Source organism: Chlorocebus sabaeus, chromosome 4 (assembly GCF_047675955.1).
Source record: "Chlorocebus sabaeus isolate Y175 chromosome 4, mChlSab1.0.hap1, whole genome shotgun sequence".
Classification (NCBI taxonomy): Eukaryota; Metazoa; Chordata; class Mammalia; order Primates; family Cercopithecidae; genus Chlorocebus; species Chlorocebus sabaeus.
The window spans coordinates 84987635-85011718 of record NC_132907.1 but is presented as its reverse complement, the minus strand read 5'-3'; the positions used below and the strand labels follow the sequence as shown (position 1 = coordinate 85011718).

The 24084-nt window shown below is 41.1% G+C and overlaps 1 protein-coding gene across 3 annotated transcripts in view; it reads right to left on the bottom strand.

Annotated features, from left to right (window-relative positions):
- The window catches only part of SEMA5A (semaphorin 5A), a 504887-nt gene that overhangs the window by 393231 nt on the left and 87572 nt on the right, over window positions 1-24084 (bottom strand). The gene's annotated exons all lie outside the window — the stretch shown is intronic.

Sequence of the window (24084 nt, the reverse complement as noted above, 5' to 3'; positions counted from 1 at the left end):
CACAAAACACAAACCTCCCTAGAAACATGAATGCCAGAAGCTGAAAATACAGGTGACTTTCCGTCTATGATCCATATGAGAAATGTGTTCATCACCAGTGAAGGACGCCTGTGACTTCAAATACTGCATTTCAGGGCTCATGCTTTTTTCTGTTCTCCTCATTCATCTGGTTTCACTCTTCTCTTCCCAGGTGGCAGCTTCTGACTGCTATAGATGTGAAACACCCTGACATTCTTCCTCCCCACCCTGATGAAGGGAAAATTGGAGAAAGAACTTCCCAGAACATTCTGGCTGTCCCTCTAGGCAGTGATTCCCACGCGGTCAGCTTCAGTCATGATCCAAGGCCATCTGCCTGCAGAAAGTGAACTGAACAACAGCAGCTGGAAATTTATAAAATTTTATACCTGCTGAATTGCCATTTCAGAAGCCCTATGGTTCAGAGGCCAGGGAACAGGACTAGGTGCCACTACCTCTCCATGAGGCTCCCTTCCTCCAGGACGGGCCTTTGGTATGTTCATGGGAAGCAAGGGGGTGACCCAGGGCAACACACTGGGACATGCCTGCCTGAGACGCCCCAGCAGCCCAGGCACCCTCACATCGTGCAGCACGGCCAACCCTCCAGTCCCAGCAGAGTCTTCGAAAGTCCGTGACATCATCCTTTGGACAGGACAAAGTGCAGATGCAAATCCTTGAAGCCAAAAGAGGAGCCAGGGAAGCACACTCAGTCTCAGAAATATTCCTAAGAGTGGCCAATTGCTTTTTCACGACATCACTAATATCACCTTTGGGTGTGGCAACAAAAGATGTTAGTTGAAACTTCTTTATTAAATGGCATGTTTGAATACACAAGCTTCCTCTCTCCAGTCCTAAAATCTGTTTTACAACAATTATTACTAAAACATCCTTAGAGTTGTTTAGATCTGAGTTGAAATTCAAGTAATAAAGTTTGACAGATCCTCTGGTTACTGCCATGAATAGCTGGCAATTTCTGTAAGTTCCCACGTCTCAGAACTACATTAAAAACAGGGCTAACAGGTCTCCTGCCTCCCTCAGTGAGGTCACACATGAGCTGATGTGACCCCTCAGCTGGACAGCAAAACCACACCTGCAGAATATGGGTCAGTCTCTTAAATGACAGAGACTGGGGCCAAAAAGAACATTGTAAGAATTCACAATCAGTAACACAACCAGAAAGCAAATACTGCAGGACGAAGACATCCCTGCTGAATCCAGTACGGACAGCCCACAGCCTGGACTGCCAGACAGTCCTGGTCCAACCAACAGACTCCAAAACCCAGCCTCTTCCTCGTGGAAAAGCAATACCGACAGGACAGAGCTCTCTTGGCTTGGGGGAAAACACAGCTTCCTATAGAATATGATGTCTAAACAGGAAATCGGTCCCAGCAGCAGGATTCAATGGTGTCCACCCGAAAGGGCTGTTACTATGCCTGTGTTTACATAAATGGTGAAAAAGATATTTTACCAGCCTGGTGCTTGTCAGCCAAGTGAACAGTATTGGGACTTTCTACTCCTGCGGGTCAGCCCTTGCCTGGGGAAGACAGGGCACACACCCACGTGTGCATGGGAGCATGCACTCAGGAGTTGAAACAACAGTGACAAAGCAGAGACCTTGAGTTGGAGCCAAGCTAGAGGAACAGACGACGATTCTTGCAGGTCCAGAAGCAGAGACTCCCTGTCCTCTCCCAGCAAGGTCATAAATTAGCCAATGCATTAATCATAAATCACTGACATATTTTCTAGAAAACTGAGAAGAAAGTCAAAAGGCAAAGAAATTGCATAGCCCCAGAGGCTCACCCCAGACTGGAAGTTGGTTAAGCGACACTTAACTACCCATTTAATAAGAAACTGCTTATTTTTTGTAAACGTAGAAATTTCTCTATTTGACTCAATTCCATATTACCTTTATTCTTTTCTCTTTTAACTTAGCACTAACCTTGGTACAAACAACCTCTGAAATCCTGAGTCATAATTTTCAGAGTTCTGCTTATTAAAAATGCCACCATGAACATACATGTGCAGAATTATCATGACAACACTTTTGATTTACAAACAGTAACTCTTTCCCAGAAGTTTTGCCCTGTGGCCACCTACGCGCTTCAAATTGTCTCTAAATGGAACTACATGAAGAAGATTTCATATCAATTATAACTCACTAAGTGCTCATCAGCACATGACTTTCTGTGAAAATATGCCACCTTTTCCCTGCCCAGCTTACTCAGAATGAGGTAAGATGTAGACTTAAACATTATTTTGGACACGAAAAGTGAGCTGAGTGGTAGCCTTTATCCTGAAGATACATGGCAGAAATGTACATGCCAGGCCAGTCTTACGAGCTGAATTTAGAAACTGTACAACAGTAAGATTACACTGGAAATAAAAATAGAAAAGACCGCCTGGCATCAGAAAGTTTAGTGGAGTGATGAAAAGAAATCCTAAAAGATACAGGTTCAAGAAACCTAAGAACTGCTGGGCCAGCATTTCCCAAAGGCAACAATTCCACCAGTGGCCATGGCGTTTAATTGACAGGCTTCTCAACATCAGTCCCTCAGTTAATCACCATGCACAGCGCAGCCCCATGGCCACACGTGGTGGGTGCTTAGAAGACAAAGCAAGAAACTATTACACTCTCAGGAACTCTCTATATGATTTTTCTGCTATGTAGTTCAGTAAATACTATAAATTGCAGGAAAGAAAAGTTACTTACAGGCAGAAGAGTCAAGGAAAAGATTTCTGAAAATGGGAAATGTGATGTGGGCTCCAAGGGATGAGTAGGAGATAAGGAGTCTATTAAAAGAGATGCTGAAGTATGTTTTAGTGGGTGCATTGCAGGTGAAACAAACAGTGGATAAGGGAGGGACAGCTGAAAGTCATCAGGTATAAGAGAAGAGCCATTTAGGCCAGCACCATGGTGAGTTAAAGCATGAGTTTCTGGTACCCTGGAGTTGAGTGGAAACCCCACCACGGAGTCCACCACAATAAGAGTTTGCAGGAGTGCAAACTGAATGAGATAGGTGAAAAAAAGTGATCCCACAAAGGTAAAAATCTGGACTGCAAAGCCAGGAGAATCACAGACAGAAAGCTGGCCTCATGCTCAAGTCTCTGGAGGAAGACAAGGAAGTAAACAGGAGGGTGGATTCCAGGTGAGAGGCCAAGGAGCAGGGAGGGTGGCCTCAGGAGTGCGTGGAGGCAGCCAGCATCAGCTAGCAGGCGCATGTGCCACGATGACTACCTGCAAGGTCACTCACACGCAAGGGCATGGAGGGCTCAAAACAGCCACTCCAGACAGCTAAGAGATGGGAAAAGTAGAAGACACACAGATCGTAGGGAATGTTAACATGAGAAAGAGATGAGACTTCATCCAAAGGAAGGCAGAGTCACTGAAGGTTCAGTGGAATGTCAGGATGAGCAAACTTTGGGAGGGTGAATATGGCAGCTCTGCAGAGGATGCACAATACAAGAAGGGGAGAAACTGGGGCAAAAAGCTGCCACCAGAGAACTCCAGGTATAAGGAGAATTACAGTAAAGGATGCACCTTGCCCTTGCCAAGTACCTGGGAAATCACCTCTAAGACCTTAGAATGTCCTGCCTGATGAAAGACTTTGTTTTAGGGGAGCTTTAGGTCACACAGATAGTCTAGGCTAACTATGTGGTTAATGGCTGAGAGCTTGGGCCTCCCTGGATTAGTCTGGCCGTGTCTATGTGGTCAATTCTCAATAAAAACTCAGGACACCAAGGCTCAGGTGAAGTTGCCTGGTTGGCAATACCCCATGCATGTTGCCATACATCCTTGTGGGGGAAGAAGCACTGTCCATGTGTCTCCACCAGAAAGAGACCATCAGAAGCTCCTGGCCAGCCTCTCCCGGACTCCAGCTATGCACCTTTTCCACAGCTGCAGTGTAAAGGATACTGCTGTACCCTTTGACTGAGATCAACCATAATCACTAATACAACAGGTTTTATACATTCTTAGAGTTCTTCAAGCAAATCATTGATCCTGAGGATGGCCATAAGCCACATGGCAAACACGGTCAGGGGACCCCACGTGACTAAGTGTGCAGCTTGGGCCCTAAACATCAACATTTAAAACCCAGGAGCAACAAATGGCATATCACATTGGAATTATTCACAAAGAAAATATATTCCACATTCCCAGAAATATATTAGCCTTCTAAAATAGATTTTAAAATATACTAAATAAAAAGACAAAACATCACAGTCCATTTTTGCAAGGAATCACATATATAGAAACATCAGTCTAAAAACTCAGCATGTACTTACTGAGGAATGAATGTTCTTGAATTTAGGGCAATAACCTAAATGACAAAACTCAGAATTTTCCCAGTAGGAATTAAAATACAAAATGAGTAAAGGGCATTATTTTTGGAAGTGCCTTCATCCAGTGCCACTGGTTTGATTGAAAGGAACTATGCGGAGGACCCAGCACTCAGAGGTGGGCTGTGGGATAATGAAATGCCATTCACTCTGGCTGTAAGCACTGCAACCCTTTCTGTCACTGTCCCTAGCCTGGCTGTCCCGGCTTCCATGAGGTCACCTCTGACAGCCTCCGTCACTTGTTCCACATAGGTGGTCTCCACACAAATGTGCTTAGATAAATCAACACTGGACATTTAGGATAACAGTGTCCCTTGAAAGAATGGCGATCTCTGTGGTTGGGGATCCTTGGAAACCCCAGGCACTCAAGAAAACAAAGAGTGTGTGACAGGAACAGAGAACAAGCCTTTGAGGCAAAAGTGGTAGGGAAGAAAGCAGAGAGAGGGGAGGGGGAAGGAAGAGCAAGACAAAAGGAAGAGGGGGAAGAAAAATACACTACAAGCAGCTACAGGGATAACGGGATGTCCTGAAACGGTGCAGCCTACCGAAAAATATGATATAATCTATCATTATAAAATGGATCTTTATTGTTTCCTTCAACTTTTGTTAAAATAAATTTTATGGAAAATTGAGGTTTACAACATGATGTAATAGTGACATATAGATAGTAAAATGGTTACCATAGTGAAGCAAATTAACATATTTATCATCTCACATAGTCACATTTTTTGAGGTAAGAGCAGCTAAAAATCTACTTATGTCACAAAAGTTCTAAATACCGTATAATTTTATTAGCTGTGGTTCTCACACCTGCATTAGATGTCTTTGAAGGATACAAATAACAGCAATGTCAGCTTCAGGTACGAGGGAGGCGGGCCAGTTCCTGGCCATTCCCTTCCTCTGGCAGAACATCTGCTGTCACCTGCCACCACATTCCTGAGCAAATATTCCAGCATTCAAGGAAACAATTTGAAAAGGAAAAGCAAAATGCACAAAAGCTTGAGGTGATGAAGAAATTGTACGATGAAGGCAGCAGCCAGCCCCAGCCACTCTTACCATGGTCCAGGGAGCAGCCGCGTACCCCTCCGCTTCTCTCCTCTACAGGCCAACACTGGTTGGGGTCAGAAGCTGGTCCGTGGAGCAAGTCCATTGAGACTCCCAAATATAAGATTGCTGGCCACTTTACATTCAAGACAGGGTCAGGACTCAAATGAAAAATGGGGTAATTTTTAAAGAGAGACCTCTGGATTTGTTCAATATCACCACTTAAATTTTTTTTAGTGTTTTTTTTTTTAATTTTTTTTTTAATTTCCATAGGTTATTGGGAAACAGGTGGTGTTTGGTTATATGAGTAAGTTCTTTTGTGGTGATTTGTGAGATTTTGGTGCACCCATCACCCGAGCAGTATACACTGTACCCTATTTGTAGTATTTTATCCCTCACTGCCTTCCCACCCTTTCCCCCGAGTCCCCAAAGGCCATTGTGTAATTCTTACGCCTTTGCATCCTCATAACTTAGCTCCCACTTATAAATAAGAACATATGATGTTTGGTTTTCCATTCCTGCATTACTTCACTTAGAATAATATTCTCTAATCTCATCCAGGTCGCTGTGAATGCCATGAATTCATTCCTTTTTATGACTGAGTAGTATTCCATTATATAGATATACCACAGTTTCTTTATCCACTTGTTCATTGGTGAGCATTTGGACTGGTTCCACATTTTTGCAATTGTGAATTGTGCTCCTATAAACATGCATGTGCAAGTATCTTTTTCATATGGTGACTTATTTTCCTTTGGATAGATACCCAGTAGTTGCACTACCTAAATTTTGAACAGTATTTGACATTTTGATGTCTAAGTGCTGAGAGCAGAGTTAGAAAGAGATAGGATATAGGAGGCCCAGCTCTTAAAGGTTTTTCTTTCCTAACGATGTTCCTTTGCTCCTTGGTTTGCCTGCACCGGCCTGAATACAGAATCTGTGCATGACTGCAGCCAAGCTCTGCACAGACAAATAGGTTCTGAATGAAGTCGTGTCTCTAGCAGGGACAGCATTGATGCAAACACCCATGGCTTTAGAAAGTTAGAGACCTTACACAAAATGTGGGACAAATGGACAGAGAGAGAACACACACATATTATAATCAGATCATTATAGATATAAAATGCAACAATATTGCATTCCAATAAGTAAATAAATGGCCTTACTTTCCACATCAGCTTGTATGTCCAATCAGAGATTTTTCCTGTATCCCAGTTTAGCACACTGGGTGTTATGCTGAATGACATGCATAAGACCACAATGACATGGGAGGTCTCTGCCCTCAAGGAATTCAGCCTTTGGAATCGCTTTTCCCCAAATCACAATCTCATTAGCAACCAGCTGATATTTGATCTAGAAATAATTCCACATATTTATCAAGAACATTTAATAAAGAATCCCTTCAGTAAATATTTCTCATGCCATTAAAAAAAAAAAAAAAAAAAGAAAGTGTCAGATGTTGAAATTGCCCTTCACTGAGTCTCTGGCTCCCACAGGGCCAAAGAAAGAACACCTGGCGACCAGTCCCAAAGGTCAAGGCCTCATGGACAGTAAGTCCTCACGTGATGACAGATGACCTCACACCTAGGTCATGTAATCATGCAAACATCTGCCTCGATGACTGGCAGGGATAAGTGCAACTTTCCTGTACAGAAGAGCAGGCACTTCTACAAGTTGTATCCAAAGAGTAAGATGGCAAAAAAGAGATACACTCTTCCCACTTGGAGCCTTCATGCGCAGATCCAGCTTGAGACCCCTCTCTCCATCAGACAGTAGTCACTGTGAATGGAATGATCTAGAAATATTAAACATAACTCAGACCTAAAGAAGAATAAACAAAGTAAAAGGGGATTTTGTTTCTCAAAGCATTCACTAATCCTAACAACAGTTTGGGAGGAAGAAATCCAATTGTTTTCCATTCTGTCTTCATGCAGATTATCCTTTGGTGAATATTTAAAGCTAGTAGAAATAGCTGGTCCTCAGTATTGCCTCAGTAACGGAAATAAAGCTGGAGTAAACACTTCCTATTTCATTACTCCCACACGAGACAATGATGTGTTCTGAGCTGCAAAGAGGCATGGGGGCTGAGGAAAAGAAAGAAAAGGGCAAAAATGACTTCTTTATTAAAGCAAACAGGTTGCCAAAAACTAAGCAACTGCTCAAAATGAGCAATTTCTATTATGGGCTCTCTAAGGACACCAGGGCCTCAGAATAGTGAATACTTTCTTATTTCAGCCACCATGTGCCAGATTTTCAAAGGGCAGGTTCACTTTTCATGCAGGCAATTTTGAAGCACTTGCACAACTGGTTAATTTGCATGGACAACCGGGCTCTGGGCTTCCACTCTGACAGCTAAATTGATCAACCCTTTGTACAGGAAAATCTCAGAGCCTAGGAAAAAAGGGTGTCTGAGACCCTTTGAAAAATGTAGTCTCTCAATTCCTACTTATCCAGAACTACACATCCAACAAGACTGACTCTGTAAGCAGTAGCTTGCCCACAACGAGGAGATTCAAGATTTAACTCTAGACCTACAGTTAAGATTTAATTCTAATATTAAGATGTAACTCTTTAAAAAATTATTTAACTCCTCTTGTTACTTAACTATCTCTGTTAAAACATTAAAAAAAAATGGGCTGGGTTCTTATATCAACCCTTGGGTCATTACATAGAAGAGCAAAATGCCTGCCACAGATTAAACCACATCTGACACCAAATCTTTCTCAGAGAAAAAGCTGAGCTGAGGCAGACAGGTCTGTTGAGAAATATGAAAACAGAGAGGAGCTCATTTATCCTATAAAAGTTGGCTAACTGAAATTCACAATGAATTATTAGTGAAATGGCAATTGCTAAAATCATTCAGAAAAATATTTTCCTAAAAACAGAATAGGCAGTAGATTTTCAGAAGTTTCCAACTACAAACTCAGAAAAGAGAAATGAAAGGATGTGCTCCTTCGACTCTGTAATGGAAAGGAGATTAGTATAAACCCATGCAAGCCAATCCAATATGCATATTGGGCTCTCCATGACTTCACTTATTTTAGATACTTAAGCCCTAGTGTCACTGTTTTACATGGTATATGCAATGATCTGGGCCAAGCCAATTGTGTTTTGCCTTGGAAGACAAACTCTGGTGTTCTATTCTGGCTTAAATCTAGCGAATGCTCTGGAGTCGTTTTAGAATGTTTGCTTCTTTGAACACATGAAAAAGAAGACTTTTAAATCCTTCTGAATCAGTCCGAATGACTTGTTGGGTCTTTCATCGTCCAAGATGGGCACCAAGACCTAAAGAAGAAAAAAGCATCCCACTTTTGCATTACGGCATGCAGGCAAGTTGCTCAGGAATGTGAATCATTCCACCTAAACATTCGTTTCATGTTTTATAGAGGACTTAACACTATACGAATCCCTGAGTGTGTTGCATAACCAAAAATCTAATTCTGTTCTATTTGTCTTCCTCTCAATATAAATTAGTGATTAAAAATGAGAAATAAGCTACAACACAACAAAACAGATGGTGTCTTACCTTCCTATAAACACTGCTGTGTTTAGAGAGTTTACACATGTGGGGGAATGTAATGACTTATTTTTTTCACATTTGGCAATGAGTCATGTCATCCATTTTAGCACAAACTGTCCTGAAACTTCCTCCCAAATGAAGACATGGAACAGTTTCACTAATATGCAAAAGCACCCATGCCAGCTGCCTTTGATTAGTCATGGTGCTTCTCTGCCCACTCTGCAGCCTTCATCTAGGAGAAAACCTGATCCAGTCGGACACCCAAACAGAACCAAAAGGTCAGCATGTCCTGAAGTCAACCTGCTGGGGAAGCGGATGCACTTTTGGAGGGGCCAAGATGCTTCTTCCCTTTGCTTCCCCACACGTACCCTTAAAAATTCAACCCAGGAACTTGATTTAACAGTGTCCTCTTTACTTTGAACACTCTTCCCAACCTTGCTGAGCTATCCTGTGGACCTAACATATAGAGTTGGAAGAGAAACCATGAATAATCTCAGGAAAGTTCTAACTTCACCAATCATTAAAGGAGCCAGAGTCCAACCCAACTGCCAACATTCAATGGAAGTCCACTCTGTGGAACTCAATGGGAAGGAAACAAGACCAGTCTGAAATGCAAACCATGTTTGGCAAAACTGTGTTTCATTATTTTACACAGACAGTACTTAGGGCTGTGCCTGACACATGGTAAACCCCTAGCAGGGAGTTATCCCTGCCTTTTCTGCCTACCCCAACAATAGAATTGGGTTTATGCTTCCGGGTCATCATCTGTCAAGACAACTCCTCCCCTCCCTCTGTGGCATGAACAGTATTAAACTGACTGCTGGTGTTACTCAGCTTTTTGGTTTTGATTTGCTAAGCCATTGAGATAGTAACACCTCTCCTTGTGGTACCTGTGAAGTTTATTTATGAAGCTAAATCCAAATCTAAGTAATTCTTGTTCTTTAGATTTTATCTTACTGGCTTGACTTCATCACTGAAGCCATTCATCCTAACAGCCTTGCCTGTTGGCTCTCTGAAATCCAGGTGGCCCTGACATCCCAGTGTGATGTGGTTGCCTCTCCTCTGTGATGGTGACACTTAATGCTGGCTTTTCTGTTTCTCCCATCACCCTCCATTGTTTACTTCTCTGTCTCCTGGTCAAGGGCGGGCTTCTGTCTTAGTCAGCTGACTTTGCATTCCCAAGGCCATGCCCAAGTAAATGAGCATACTCAAGAACAACAGTTTAGTTGGTGGGAATGGAAATTCATTCAACCATTTGGAAGACAGTGTGGTGATTCCTCAAAGACCTAGAGGCAGAAATACCATTTGACCCAGCAATTTCATTACTGAGCATGTACCCAAAGGAATATGAATCATTCTGTTATAAAGATACATGTACCCGTATGTTCACTGCAGTACTACTCACAATAGCAAAGACATGGAATCAATCTAAATGCCCATCAGTGATAGCCTGGATAAAGAAAATGTGGTACATGTACATCACGGAATACTACGTAGCCGTTAATAGGGACAAGATCATGAACTCCGCAGGGACATGGATGAGGTTGGAAGCCATTATCCTCAGCAAACTAATGCAGAAACAGAAAACCAAACACCACATGTTCTCACTTACAAGTGGTGGGTGAACGATGAGAATGCATGGATATATGTGGGGGAACAACACACATTGGGACCTGTTGGGAGTATGGGGGAGGGAGAGCATCAGGAAGAATAGCTAATAGACACTGGGCTTAATACCTAGGCGATGGGCCGACCTGTGCAACAAACCACCATGACACATGTTGACCTCTTCAATAAACCTGCGCATCCTGCACATGCACCCCGGAACTTAAAATAAAAGCTGAAGAAACAAAAAAGAAAAAAAAAGAACAACAGTTTGATGAACATGTCTCACTTTCATCTGTGTAAATATTAACAGGGGCATATCCCTAAAGTTAACTCTAACATCAATCAAAATCACCCAACAATGCAGGGAAAATTAATCCGGCTGGTACCTGGAGACGAGCTGAGCTTCACCCAGATCTAGAAGATACCACACACAGAGAAGGTGCCTGGGTAACATTTGGCAGATAGCAGCGTGCAGGAATCCCTTTCTTACAAGTGATTAGAGAAAACTGCAGCTTCCTCGTCCAGAGGCTCTAAGCCTACCTTGATCCCATCTTTCCTCAAAATAAAATTCTCTTTTCAATCCTCCTTAGGAGGTTTTCTAGTCTCAGAAGAACCTTCCATGCTATTCATAGGGGATTAGGTCCCCCTGTTTTACATAACAATGGCTGTCCATCCTGTTCATGCTCATAAAAGGACTCAACTTTGCACAGACTCCCCTGTGCAAACATACCGATGTCTCCCCTTCCTGTCCACTAAGCTGAGTCCCCTATACCAGGATCCTTCTACAGACCCCCTTGGGGCAGCTGTCTCGACTGCCCTTGAAAATCACTCTCAGTCTCAGAGACATCTCCACAGGAGGAGGGCTGCTCATGAACACAGTCAAGCGGGCACAACGAGGCCAACCCGGTGGCCAACAGGGACCAAGAAGGAAAATAGTTTCCCCTTAGAAATATAAACAATATCTTTGTAAATGTCATGCTTATGCTGATAATCCCCTTAGTAAGCTCATTTTCATGGATATCAGGCCAGTTGCTAAGTATAAATTGTTCCAGTGTCTGAAATTAATGATACTCCGTTCAACAGGAGTGTTCCTGTATATAGCAATTCTACAGTCATTGATTAAAACAGTCCTCACTTTTGCTATCTGGACTCCCATTCTCCTTCTATAAGCATAGGCTTCAGGCTCCTTCACCCGCCCAATGACCTGAAAGCATCTGACCCCTCGCTGCTGCCTGTCACACCCACACCCCTCACCACTCACCCAGCTGTCCCCTTTCCCCAGTAAGCCACAGAGAAAAGTTTGAAGGAGCTTTCTTCTCACTGCCCAGTTTTCTATTTTACAGAAGGCTTTAGAAAACACATATGTGCTCTGGCTAAAATAAAAATGAAATTATAATGTGATCTACCACATCAAAAAAAAAACTGAAAATAGTTTTAGTTAATTCAGCATCAGAAAATCAATATGTCCTTAGCAGCATTCTGTGCTTGACTTCAAAATGTGTGTTTTAATCTCTACTTTATTACATGTTGTATTTGGTTAGTTCACACTTAGAATTCTCATGAACTGCTTTTTAGGTCGGTGGATGGGAAAGTACTCCATAAGAGAAATCAGCCTAATAATTGAATACAGAGCTTTAAAAAGAAAGACTTGTATAACTCTGAAGGGGACAAAACAATGACGCAGAAATAAAGTCAGACCATAGCAGTTCAAAGACCTGTCCTTGTTTGTGATTTTTTTTTCTAATATACAGACTCAAGGGTTCAACTAAGAGGCTGTTGTCAGTTACGCTTCTCATCCATATCCTCTCTCAGATCAGCAGACATCTAGCCACTCTGCTGCGTACTAATATAAAATCTGTCTCTGTCTCCTCACACGCCCCGTCAGAGAAACCATCTAATCCCGAACCAGCCTATCATTACAGCAGCCACTGTAAACGCTGGGGAAATTAAACAATAAACAAGACTCCTCATTCAAATGGGAAGCTGGCAGCATTGTTGGGGAGATGACAAGACCCATCATTCGACTGGGAACAAACTGCCTTGCCCTGTGTGCCCTTTACTGCTTCTCTTCTTCAGGGTGCGCTGGAAGAAGGGGCATAGCTATCCATTATTCACTGACAGTCTCATAAGTCATGCCCCTTTCCTAACTATTGTAAAAGAGCTATAGTCAGAAAAGTGGGGTGAAATGTTGGTGACAGCTGCTTGTCTCAAAGACTTCTAAGGTAAACCACCAAACCATAATTTGATGCAATAATATGGTGTTTATTGCTATTCCTTGATCAACTACTCCCAATCCCTTCAAGTTAGATTTCTCCTATTTTTGTATTCTGGAGTACACAGAGTTCTTTCACCAGTATTTAAGAAGATGCAAATTGATCATAACCTCCCTGAAATGGAAACAAGGAGGGTAAGAAATGGCCCAGGTTTCTGGATTCCCTCTGCTGTGAACCTGGGGCCATGTCACCTTCCCCGTCTTCTTTCCTGCACGGCTGAGGATGGCAGACAGTAACTCTCCCTAGCAGACAAGGCAACCTACCCAGCATGGAGGAAACAGCAAGTAAGCACTGCAGTTCTACCTGAGCCACCTGGTAGAAGAGGAGGAAAAAATAATGATGAAGGAAATCTGAAAAATTGAAAGGCATTAGCCCTACACTTAATCCACCTGATGTTACATAAAAAAACTGTATCAGTAGAAACAGACTCTTCCTTTCACCCACTTCCTTCACCTTTTCCACCAGATTTCTTCCATTTGTCACCCCTGCAGCTCAGAATTGGCCCTGCCGTGTCTCCTAATGCTGAGGACAGACCATTAAAGAAAGGAAGGGCAGAGAAATTACAATGACATGGCTTTGTTCTCGAAGAACATTCGCTCCGGAAGCTGTCACTGCTCAAAAGACATATTCATCCTAGCTCAGATGGCCAGAGGGAGCTCCCTTCTCCTCAATTCCGATTTGCTTTGACAGGCACGTGGCTGTGAAGCAGTGGTTTGCTTCCCGGAGCTGAAGCTGCACTGGAATTCCAAAGCTGCCCTAGCCCTGTCAACAGAAGTCAGCAGCTTGAAGAGGAACTGCTGTCCAGTCATAGTCAGCGTTCCCTGACACCTGATAATACACAGTCTCCCAGGCAAGATGCACCCCATCTCAGATTATTCCAGCCCTGCCTCTAATCGCTCCCACCAGGGCAAAAAGGGTGGCATTCTGTTTTGGAAAGAATTATTAAGGCCATGTTGAAAAGGAAGTCAAGGTGAACCCCCGCAAATACGGCTGCATTCTTTAACCCAGACCAAACAAAACTTTCTTTGAGCTTCTAGCCACACTCTCCCAAAACAAAATTTTAAAAGAAAAACTGAGATGCAGTGCTAAATTATGTAATGCGAGGAACCTCAGTTTCCTCACCCAGCTTGTTACCAAAGAAGCTATTTATTACAAAAGCTCCAGAGTCACTGTTCTCCTCCAGGCCCATGCAGAAGCAATGAAGCCCAAGAACAATAACGCCATCAGGAGGGCAGGCAAAAAGCTCAAATTAGCTCCCAAAGGGGTCTAATTCATCATCCAGGAAGAAGGACTGTTCTGAGAGGTGCCTCAGAGGGAAAAGCCTGTCAAATGACTCAACGCCACCAGACGCTGATCTGCCACCAGAAATGCTACAACCACCACAGATACTTACTGTAATAGGCAGAAAATCCTGCTTCATTATCCTAAGTCTAAACATGTACTTTATACCTGTGGGATTCAAAGTACAAAAGGTGTCAGATCAGTCTATATATTATTTATTTTACATAGCAATTGAGATTCATGAAAGAAAAATACAATTGGTCCTCATTATCCATGGATTACATATTTGCAAACTCACCTGTTAGCTAAAGTGTATTTGCAACCTCAGAATAAAAACTTGAGGCACTTCCCTGTCATTCATGGACATGAGCAGTGAAAATTTGAGTCTCCTGACACAGGCATTCCCAGTCAAGGTCAGACGAGGCAATCCTACACGTTCTTGTTTCAGCTCTCATACTGAAAATAAGTTCCACATGCTCTATTTAGTGCCACATTTTTTGCACTTTTGTAGTTTTTGTTGGTGATTTATTTGTTTAAAATGGCCCCAAGGATAGGGCTGCAGAACTGGCTGGTATTCCTAAGTGCAGGAAGGCTGTGATGTGCCCTATAAAGAAAATGCATGTCTTAGATAAGCCTTGTTTAGGCATCAAGTGTAGTGCTATTGACCATGAGTTCAATGTTAATGAGCGAATTGCATATATTAAATAAGTGTCTTTAACAAAAAATGCACTTGAAACAAGATTATTTATTGATCAACTGACAAAAATATTGTGACCAGAGGCTCGCAGGAACCTAACCCTGTGTTTCCCCTAGGACCAATAGTTCAGGTTTTGCTAATTCAGTGTTTACAGTGACTTCATAGAGTATAATTACTACATGATATCAATGATAAGGAGAATTGACGTAAAATATCAAAGAACATGAGCAACAGATATAATACCCAATCAGCGTTCCCCAGCCTGACACAGGATCACAACAGCCTAACCTGAAGGACTGTGTAAGTAGAGTTTTTTCAGATCACTCAGAAGAATAACCGGCTCCATAGATGGAGATCCAAGGAAAGCTACCTACTCACTCCTGAAAGCAAAGTACTAGCCCTCTTGCTTCAGGGGAGCACAGAACTCATCTTGCTGACTGCAAGCTGGGAGCCACTGGTGCCTGACTGTCTAGCACTAGTCACCCTGGGCAGAGACCTTTCTGAAGTCATCGTACAGTGAAAAATAGACTCCTCAGAAACAGAAATCTGTACCATTGACGGGCATCAGGGACAACAGGCTGGTGGCCAAGGTCACGTGTTGAATGGAGGGAGGAGGCTCTGGCTGTGACTCATGGGACTCTTTACTGCTCTCATTACATAATGTGAACCAGATCCTCATCTTCTCATCAGATAATGATCTTTGCTCTCCAGACTTAAGGGGTGATTACAATCTGAAGAGTTGATTGTGTCTCATTCCACTTGTGATAATATATTCCTGATGACCAAGGCTAACTGAGGCTATTAACTTGAATCTTCAAATACCAACAGTCATAAGCAGTCCCTTTGATATATTCGCATCTGTTATGTGTTGAATTGAAAAAGGTTTTCTTGCTACAAAATGTATAAAGGAGAAAAAGTTAAACCGGTACAGAACAGCCAGTGCTGCTTTTTCCAATCCAGGAAAGCATCTTAATTCAATTGAATACATTTTAGTACACTGAGATCTTTAACGTAAAAGCAAAACAATACAAAAAAGCAAAGTGATCCATAAATGTCACAGCATAAAAAGGTCCAAAGCCCTCACTTTATTGCTTCCTGATAGTCTTAAGCACTTCTCCTCTAGCAATGTTTTCCTCTGTATTATAATCTTAAGAACTATAACCACTACCTTTTGGAATGGAATTGGCTTCCTTTTAAACCACTTTCCTCTCTTTATGATGAAAAGCAAATTTGAGGATCTTTCTCTACCTCCATTTCTACATGGTCAGTTGTCAAAAGAAAGTGAACAAAAATAAAAGAACTAGATGACACGTGTTCTCAGATCCAGAAGATGTACTAATAAAGGGATGCACGTACTATTTTGCAGATCCTAGAAGACTAATGTCTATCATGATCACAAAAAAATTCTAAGTTGGTAGTCTCATAAATGGATTCATGAAGAAAATCAGAATAATTTATGAGTTATAAATCAAACTCAAGAGTTACAAATAGGATTCAGGTACTAGAATTTTCATTCCACCAGCATCAGATGGGGCTTTACCCGACCGTGTCCCTGAGGCTGAGTGAACTGCAGACTAACTGCACCTCTGCCCGAGTTCCCTGCTCAGATAGCATATTGCAGTTTATTTTATTTTACTTTATGTATTATTGTTGTTATTATTATTATTATTTGAGACGGAAACTCACTCTGTCACCCAGGGTGGAGTGCAGTGGCCTGATCTCGGCTCACTGCAAGCTCCGCCTCCCAGGTTCACACCATTCTCCTGCCTCAGCCTCCCGAGTAACTGGGACTACAGGCACCCGCCAACACGCCTGGCTAATTTTTTTGTATTTTTAGTAGAGACAGGGTTTCACCATGTTAGCCAGGATGGTCTCGATCTCCTGACCTTGTGATCTGCCAGCCTCAGCCTCCCAAAGTGCTGGGATTACAGGTGTGAACCACCACGCCCAGCCGCATATTGCAGTTTATTTCTAGAGAAAGCATCAGGACTGGGAAGCAGTATGTCAACACGAACGGGCCAGAACACAGAAGGGTTTGAAACTGTAATCAAGCAATCTTAGAAATTGTGAGAATTATTTAAAAATGACTACTCCATTTGACTTTTCAGCCAAACCATGCTCTAAAATTCCCCCAATCTCTCAGAATATTAGAAGCTAAAATAAGGATGTGTGTATAAATAAACTAACTGAGAGCTTTAAAGAGATCTGGTGACAACATGAAAGGAAAGCTTAAGACCCACTAAAATTTTGAACTGAGAAGCACAGAAATGGTTGTTATTTGACTAAAACTTAACAGAAGACCCTTCTTCTTCCGGGAAGCAGGAGTGGGTCAGCAGGGGACACAATATGGAGACCCTCAAATCACAAAGCACTGAGAGGAAAAAGGGATCAAAAGAATTTCAGGACAATCCAGAGGAGGTGCTTAAAAAGAATCAAGTCTCTGCCAAAGACAGAAAGAGCCAGCTCTTTGTTTCAGAGAGGCCTGCAGCTACAGGACTTAGATTGGGGCATAAATTCTAATTAAAGTAAATCTTTCTAGATTCCCTGAAGAATTTCCACTCACCAGCTTCATCTTTCAGTGCGGCTTGAGCTACTTGCTACACAGCTTGACCCAGAGCTGCTCTGTCCCTGGCCATGCCAAGGAGGAAACTGTGTGTGGCAGCCACGCTCTCCCTACCTGGGAGGTTTATCCTCTTCTGCAGCTGGCTGCTTCTGTAAAGACAAGCGTCAGGCTCTGGGTACAGATGAGCATCAGGATTTGACCAGGGAAGAGGAAGGAGGTTAGGAAGCAGAGAACAAAACACAACAAAACAAGAAAATTAAAAACTCTAACCTTCAAGGGATTTCAAGGAGAAAACAGAGGAAAAAGGACAAGTAGAAAAAAGGAAGGCTTCTTTGAGCAGGCAGAGCAAAATTAAGGACACCTGTGATTTTAGGCGCTAACAAAAAGCAGATGTCGTGGCCTCAGACTCCCGTCCCTTCAACCCAGTCCTCATGCAGCCTAACTGGACCCCAAACCACAAAGGGGCTGGAGGAGAAAAGGGAGGTCTAAGTCAGCCCAGCTGCAATAACAAAGGCAGAAGTCTGGAACCACAAAAGCTTTTAAAAATAAACATTGTGATCAAGGCAAGGAGGGGGAAACAGCACTGGGGGAAACTTCAAGAAGCACTGGCTCTCAGCAGACATCATTTTAAAAACCCATTTGGAAATTGCCATTCGATGAGGTGTTTAAATGAGGCTGTCTTACCTAAGTAGAATAGGATCAAACAGAGAGATCAGAAGTACCCTGCCCTGCTCAGACTGTTCTACAAAGCAGCTAAACTTGCCTTTCATCTCTCCAGGAATACTTTCTCCATCAAAAACTTAAAGCCTCTAAGACACTGCAAGCATCTGGAGTTTTCATACTGTTATACCCCCTACACATTCTAGATCGAGCCTAGCAAATTAGCCCAAATATGTATCTATTTCAGAGCTTTTTAGGAAAATAACTGGTCTCCCTGTTTGTACTAACCACGCGCTGCTTCTAAATTCAATGTCTGAATGTGCAAACGATGGCCCAGAACTTCCTAGGATACTTAAAGAGGAAACATGTGGTAAACCTACAACACGCGAACTCTCCTTGAAGAGGACTTCTCAAAAGCTCCTCAGAGGAGTAGAAATCGCACCACGATCTAAGTTCACACGCTGTCACCAGTTTCTACCTGTGCAGAGTATATATGTATTTCTATTGGTTTTTGTTTTTTTATAAAACTCCTCTCAGTTTCTTCTTCTGTAAAAGAGAGGTAACAGCAACCAGGTTGCAAGTAAATGTTGAGCTTTCAACAAAATGCATACCAAGTTCCTCACTCAAAATTGCTCTTAACCCTTCAATATTATTATCATCATAACAAACAATTATTTCCGACATCAAAGGGCTGATGGTTAAGAGTGTTGGAATGGTCTAATCTACAAGCCTGCATCCATGACTTTACCCATCTGTGCCTCCTTGCTTAATATAAAAATGAGGTATGTTAGATTAATTTCTTTAAGGCCCATTTGAGGACTAATACGTCAAGTTGTCTGGGAATTTGATTTCTTCTTCCGTATTTTGCAACTGTAAGGATTCATCCTATTGCTATCAGGAACATTTTTTTCCTCCAAACAACTTTTCAAAAAAAGAAAAATTAAATACATTAATTTGATGCCTTTGGGGGCAATATGTTTTGAAAGGGTCATAGGACAAAATTTTGATACGACATACAAAAGGAAAGAAAATGAATTCTTGAAAAGCCAGCATCTCTCCTTTTATTTGAGGGTGAGACAAAGCCATTATGTATCACAATGTGTAAAGGCACAAAGAGCTAATGACAAAGGGCCTTTTTTGTTCCCTAGTCATCGCAGTTTTGTTCTAAATCACCAAGCCTGCTACCTCCTGAAAACTGATCTGATGAATCTTTCACTCTTTCTCAAGCTTTCGAAATAATGTAGAATCCATAAACCCTAAACTAAGATGAATATTTGCCAATGACACTCCTTCGTCATACTTTAAGCTGCTCCTCCTCATAAGCACATCAGCAATAAGGCAGTTAAGGTGATGCAGACGGCAGGCACTCGCCCATATACCACCCAGCACACCAAGGTGGCTTTTGGTCAGATTGCCCAGCAAGCTACACAAGATGTTGGCAAACTGCTCTGGGGCTATGGGAGAGATCCAAACACAGAAGCTCCAAGGGTGAGGGAGGGAAGACTCTGCAGAAAACCAGGGCTCTGTGTTCAAAGCTGAGTTTGCTGTAAAATGGAGCACAGGATCCCTGAATACCATGAATAGCAGTGCCAGCTCCTTGGAACATGTATGAGCATCAGTTTGGCAGGAACCCAATGACAACATATATAAGAAGCTGAGAGGCTCCTAGACAGGGAGTCCCAACGATGTGCACATTTTACAATCAGATTTGTACCACGGACATCCTTTAATGCCCCCAGGGACAACTTTCAGCTTCAGTTAGAATAAGGTAAGTTGTGTTGTAGGAAAACTGATTCAAGTAGTCTCAGAAGACTCAGCCAATAATTTGATCTATTTTTACAAGAAAATATGAACCAGAAAGATTTTTATCAATGCCAGTGGCAATAAATAGTGTACATAATATGCTATACATAGTATATAAGGTTAATAGCTAATATCAAATCTTAACTTTTTTTAAAAATCCCATAATTCCACTATTTTCTTTAAAAATTAGAACTGTTTCCTGGAAAGCCTTTGATGGATCATGATTTAAACAGCTTTTAAGGCAGCTACCCTGACACCTGCTTCCTCCTGTTCACACTCCTGCATGATCCCTTGAAGGTAGGTGGGACCTGTGACTTGTTTCTACCAATAGAACACAGCAAAGATAATATAGATGCATGATTGTGTGATTATAATATATAAAATTGCAGCACCCATCTTGCCAGCATCCCTTTCTCCCTGGCTAGCTTTTGGATTCAAACAGCAAGGCTGGAGAAATCCATACAACAAGGAAGTGCAGGCAGCCTCTAGAGCTGAAAAAGCCTCCAGCAAGAAAATGAGGCCCTCAGTCCTACAACCACAAGGAAACGAATTCTGCCTACAGCCTGAATGAACCCTGAAGCAGATCCTTCCCCAGTTGAGCATTCAGATGAGATCACAGCCCCAGTCAACTCTCCTTGATTGCAGCCTTGCAGAAAACTCAACAAAGCTGGATCTAGACTTCTAATCCATAGAAATGGTGACATCATATAATGTATGTTCTTTTAAGTCACTAAGTTTGTTGTAATATTTTTATGAGTTGATATTAGTAGATAACTGATAAAGATCATTAAATCTCAAGTTGTTAAATACAGAGAAAGATAAATAATTTTATTTAAAATAAATCTATATGATTGTTTATTCAATAGAACTGGTCTATAATAAAATATAAATGTATATTTTAAATGCCTGATTTTTTTTAAGGTTCTTTTTAATTACAGCACAAAATCAGGCATTGCAGATAACTGATTCCTTTTCCATTTACAAGTCTGCTGTGATTCTAAAGAAAGCAAGGTCTTAATCAAATAAGTGAAATAAAATAACATAACATCAAAATATCAGCATTTGATCATTAGTTACCACAGAGAGTTCAGCTTTTAAATTGACCTATGATGATTAGACAGTGCCACATCATCTTCTGTCAAGATTTGTTTTCAAATTTTTGGTAGTTCATATAAAACACCTCTGAGAATACTCAGTAGGAGATTTTTATTTTGATTTTATCAATAATACAAATGAAGAATCTGATTGTTGACCAGGCAACAGTAAAGTACTGTATTACTAAATTGTGTAATGATAGGAGTTCATAGGTTAGAAAAACTGTCAGTGAATTTACAGAAATACATTTAATATTGTCATAAATATAGACTTTAAAAATACATCTAACAAAGCAGTTTTAACAAAACAGAATATATTCAAGCAAAGATGCAAGTCTATTTCAACAGATTAAGTACATCCCCAAAACATGAAACAGCCTATGCAGATACTAAAGTCTTTTTAAAAGCATATTTATGAGTTATAATTGGTATATTATTTCAATCTGTCTACTATTAAAGATTTAAAAACTAGTAATAAAATATAATACGTTAGATGTTCAAGTAGCAAAATCCTCCTCACTCAAAGCAAAATGATTTTGATTACTTCTTTACTTTTTGGAAAAACAGAGAAAAATGATTTTCAGTCTTGAAATGTTTATCAACTTGAAACTGAAAGAAACATTCCAAATTTCCATTTTTGAACTCCCAAATATTAAGGAATTGCTGTCTTCTAAAATTAATTCTCCTTTTAATGATAGTGTATGACACAATCAAATGAAATTATTTGTTATATTAAAGCCATGTATTCCCTTACTAAGAAGCAGCTATGAGAACTTTTGTCATTATGTTTTGAAATTTGTCAGCTTATTACCCTGAGACTTAAATGTTGTTAAGCCAATATCTATTTTGTTATTTTTATGAAGAGTAAGCTGACAATTTTTCCCTCAATTTGCTATCTTAGATTTCCCTAAACCTTGCTTAGCAAGTACTCTATCACTTCTCTTGGTCTTAACTCCAAAGATGGATGAGAAAACTTGAGTATAGACAGGCTCACTGTAATTTACATCATTCATGGAAATGCCTCTTTCCTTGGTCATTGGCTTTTCTCAAACATACACTTAGCATACAGATGACCTTGCACAGAAATGATGGTTAAAAGCTCAGGTGTGAAGATCAGCTAGGAAACTATTTTGGCAAAGTAGGAACATGGAAAAGCTGAATACCAGGTATTATTTCAGATTTGGTTTTGTTCTCGTCAAGGTGTCTTACGGAGAATGCTCACTGAATCTTTCAGGGTATCTTAAAGGCATGGAAGATTATAACTTAGGAAAAAGCAAATATCATGACCAAGAGCTGACACCAAATGGAAATGCTTACAGCAGTAGCAGTCAGCTGCCTGAAAACCTCGGCTTCTCCCTGTTATTACTAATGGCCCAGGTAAGGCAAAGTCCTTAGTTAGAAACTGAAAAATCAATTATTGGCTGACACGTACTGGTTGACCTGACGATAGAATGGCATAGAGAATAATATTTTTCCAAGTCAAGGCCCATCATCTTCTGTTTTTTTACAGTATGAATCAAACGTGGGGTCAGGAATAACTGCTCAGAAACACCACGATGGTATCACTCCAGCACACCTTGCTACCTCTCTTCCCTGAAGGATGCATCTGTAAGAAGCGGTGTAATTAAAGATACTTCACTGCACAATCATATGTAGAGGAAACAGCAATAGTATAGTCCTGCAGAGACAACTAAGTAAGAGACAGGCAACAAGTTTTTTATTTAAAAAGTTATGAGTACAGTCTAAATAGTTTGGTGTGCTTGCACACACAAATGAACGTACTCCGCAGATGCTTGCCATTTATCATTCTGTTACCTAGGATGGGACTTCCACTCTGTCCTATAATCTCTAAGTTAGCCTTTCTAGCCAGAAAAAATCAGGGATCAAAAAGACACTGAAACTGTGGCAACATAAAAGACAAAAACACAAATGTCTTGATCACTGGCCTACATCCATTGCTAGGATGGTGGCGCTGCTATCTACAACCTTGGCTTAAAGACCTCAATCCCAAGACTTTCTCATACTCGAGTTCTAGAAGTATCTCTACCCCAAACCTAAACAAAATGTTCACCAAGTCTTCCCCAAAATTGCCTGTTACATGAGCAGGCTTTTTAAAAGAAGACATACATGCAGCCAACAAGCACACAAGAAAGATCTCAACATCACTGATCATTGAAGGAATGCAAATCAAAACCACAGTGAGATACCACCTCACACCACTCAGAATGGCTATTATTAAAAAATCAAAAAAATAACAGATGGTGGCATGGTTACAGAGAAAATCAATGCGTAAGACACTTTTGGTGGGAGTGTAAATTAGTTCAGCCATTGTGGATAGCAGTGTGGTGATTCCCCAAATAGCTAAAAACAGAATTACCATTCAACTCAGCAGTCCCATTAATTGATATACATACCCAAAGAAATGTATATCATTCTACCATAAAGACACAGGCAAGTGTATGTTCATTGCAGCACTATTCACAATAGCAAAGACAAGGAATCAACCTAAATACCCGGCAATTTTAGACTGGATAAAGAAAATGTGGTAGATATATAGCATGGAATACTATGCAGCCATTAAAAAAAAAAAAACAAGATCATGTCCTTTGCAGGAACATAGATGAAGCTGGAGGCCATTATCCTTAGCAAACTAACACAGGAACAGAAAACTAAATCCCGCACGTTCTCACTTATAAGTGGGAGATAAATAGTGAGAACACATGGACACAAAGAGAAGAATAACAGACACTGGGGTCTATCAGAGGGTGGAGAGGGAGAGGAGAGAGGGGGTCTGAAAAAATAACTAAGGAAACTAGGCTTAATACCTGGGCAATGAAATAATCTGTACAATGAACCCCCATGACATAAGTTTAACTATATACAAATCCACACAAGTATCCCTGACCTTAAAATAAAAGTTTAAAAAAACTTTTTTTCAAGAATGCCCTGGGACATGAACAATAAAAATGCCTTTTGTGGATGCTTAAAAAGAAAAAAGAAAAGAACAATAAGGATGCAACTTGCATCCAAGCTCTCATAAAAGACTCATCTTGTGGGAAACTCTCTTAATTTATTTTGAGCAAGAAAGTCTTATTGGGGAACCAGATAGTCTGAAGAAAAGCAGAGAAAGCGTTCTCAAGTGCGAAGTATGGCTTCTGACAACGAATTCTAAATAAAAGACCATTGAA